This window comes from Herpailurus yagouaroundi, unplaced genomic scaffold, assembly GCF_014898765.1.
Source record: "Herpailurus yagouaroundi ecotype Mexico unplaced genomic scaffold, PumYag 159, whole genome shotgun sequence".
NCBI lineage: Eukaryota > Metazoa > Chordata > Mammalia > Carnivora > Felidae > Herpailurus > Herpailurus yagouaroundi.
This window is the reverse complement of record NW_024412400.1, coordinates 64,026,921-64,029,781: the sequence shown is the minus strand read 5'-3', so window position 1 is coordinate 64,029,781 and position 2,861 is coordinate 64,026,921.

Genomic DNA, 2,861 nt, shown 5'->3' with positions numbered 1-2,861 from the left:
TCCTTACAAACACAATCCCCGCTGAGATATCCTGCTACAATGAACCATAAATCTGATTGTGCTAACAGAGTATCTGCTTCCTGCCAACTTTAAGATACAATGCAAAAGCCTTCCTTCCACCCCTGAGTCTGAGGAGCCACCAGTTTCCAGAAAAGAGAAACCCGTCCTGCCAAAACACATTTGAGGTTTGTCATCTGTAGTGCACTTACCCCAGAGCAAAGGGTTTGGGGAGGCTTATTCAGTAAGCAAAGGTCTGGACTGGGAGCGAGAGAAGGAAAGAAAAGAAGGAAGGGAAACGTAGAAAAGGAAGGAAAGGCAGCGCCCTTTTCTGCTAAGCCTGTGGAACGCACCTGTCACACAGGCCGTGTAACAGCCTGGCAGGTGTTACATGCACTCCTCTCAGGACTCTGCCTTTGCTGGCTCTTACCCTCAGAACACTTACCAGATTGTGTGGCTTCTCCCTTGTTCCACTTAGCCTCTGCTCAAATGCCACCTTGCTCAGAAAGGCATTTCCCAACTGCCTTTGACCCCCTTATCCTGTTTTATTTCTCATTTATAGACTTATCACTGCCTGGTGCATTATGTAGCTATCTGTTTATTGTCTGTCTTCCCTCACCCTAAAATTCAAGCTCTGTGTGAGCAGAGACCTGCTGGTTTCATTGAGTGCTATCCCCAGAACAGCTTATGGCAACATAACAGAAGCTCCATAAATATTTGTTGAGTGAAAATTAGGGATATAGGTTTTTGTAGAGCTTTATGGATGTCTCTAGGATTTATTCTATTAGCTTAAAGCAAATAAGATGGGGACTGAGGTATTAGGGCTGTAGTGTGTGGTCTTCAACTTAAGTAAACAGCAGGACAAGGCCAGGCATTCCTTGGTTTGCAGAACACCAGATGCTTCCTGGAAGCTAAATTGCCTTCTTATTATAATCAATAAGAAGGATCCCCTAATATCTGGGGTGTGAATGGCCAATGGCTATGGTCACTGTGAGCCTTTGAAAGGGTAGGAGTTCTTGGGGGACATTAGTTAGACGCACAAAGGCACTGGGAACACTGTACTTTGCCCCAACCCTCACCTCAAGGTAAGTGGAAGTCTTGATTTGACTGGTTGAAATGCACTTCAAACCTCTGTCATAATAAGCAGAAAATGGCTGCTCAAGAAGAGCTTTGAGATCCCAGAATAAAGCCCAGATAACCCAAGATTAGACAAAAGGGAGGAGAGATGCAAGAGAGTCAATAAATTTAACGTGGAGCACCCACTTGGGGGTTGGGTGCATGTATAAAATGCCTTGTGTGTTCCATCTTATCGGAATTCCCTCAGGCTACCACAGAGAACTTGCATTTGATCCAAAATAAACATTCCAGTAGATGGCATCTAAGCAGACCACCTTAGCATTATAATGTTGAGTTTTAATGGGTTTCTCCCATGCCAGGATGTGACACTTGTGTGGTGGTTGTGGTGGTGGGGGAGCTGGATCTTTGAAATGAGCAGTCTCTTCTCCCTCTAAATCAATTTTTAGTGGATCTACAACCTCCAGCCCAATCAGGTGCATCACGCTGAAAAATAAAAGTTTTCCTTGGAAATTGTTTCCCGCCTCCATTATCTGATATTAAAAAGCTGGCCTTTTTCTAGACATTTGTGTCATTTTCCACTTTATTTGCACCCTTGCATATGCACGTTTCCCCCTTTCATTAGTCTGCGAGATTTTCGTGTATTTTCCTTCAACTTGATGGACATCTGAGGGAGGTTTGACAGCTCCGATGTGTTCTTTCTCAGAAAGTCATGTCTAGGACGGGGGGGGGGGGTCACACAAATCAAAGATGAGCTGAATACCTGGTGGAGAAGGTCAATAGCTTTAGAACGGCTTCACTTTTGTGATTTTTTAAAAAATTTCCCCTTTCCATTGTGCCAAGTAGAAAGGGTCATAGTTCTATGCAAATCCATAGCATACTCTTTGTGCAAAGCGAGATGACCACTGGACTAAAACATTTATGTCATCGTTGCTGCCAGAGATTTGAGCTAGAACCTTTTCCTGCTCTGTGCACCTGCTGCTGTGTAATAGGGGCAGGCACTCAGAGGAAGAAAAGATAGGACACAATCCTTCGGCATTCCTCAGGGGCTTCTGTGCAGGGGGACTGCTCATAAATGTCCTAAAGTACCTCTTCCCAACACAGTCTTGCTCCCCTCAATCTGCTCTTGACACAGCAGCCCCGGTATCCTGCCAAAAACAGTAAGATGGTGGTCATTATTCCACTTAAACACCTTCAGCGGCTTCCTCTGTGTAATGGGATGAAGGCCAACATTTTTAAAAATGTTATTTATTTTTGAGAGAGAGGGTGGGAGAGGGACAGTGAGAGGGGAGGACAGAAGAGCTGAAGCAGAAGCTGTGCTGACAGCAGACAGCCAGACGCAGGGCTCATACTCAAAAACCACGAGATCATGACCTGAGCCGAAGTCGGATGCTCAACCAACTGAGCCACGCAGGCATCCCGAAGGGTAACATTTTAAATATGACTTACCCCTACCTCTCCAGCTCTGAGTCTCACTTCTCACTTGGAGCTCCAACTGTGAGCAGTATTCTAGCTTGCTCAGACACACCTGTCCCCTTGTTCTCAGAATCTCCATTCTTCATCTCTGGGCCCTTGCAGATTCTGTCTCTGCTGCCTCTTGTTTCAAACCTGCCCTCTTCCTTGCTCTCCTCACCCTGGAAACCCCCCTTCCTCCTTCATTCTCCAGACTGCATCAGGTCCTCTTCCAGATTCTTCTGTAAAGAGTCTGCAACTCAAATGCATTTGTTTGGGTGCAAGACAGGAAATCAAATGAGTGAAACCGGCCCTACACGAGACAGTTAAGACCGGTG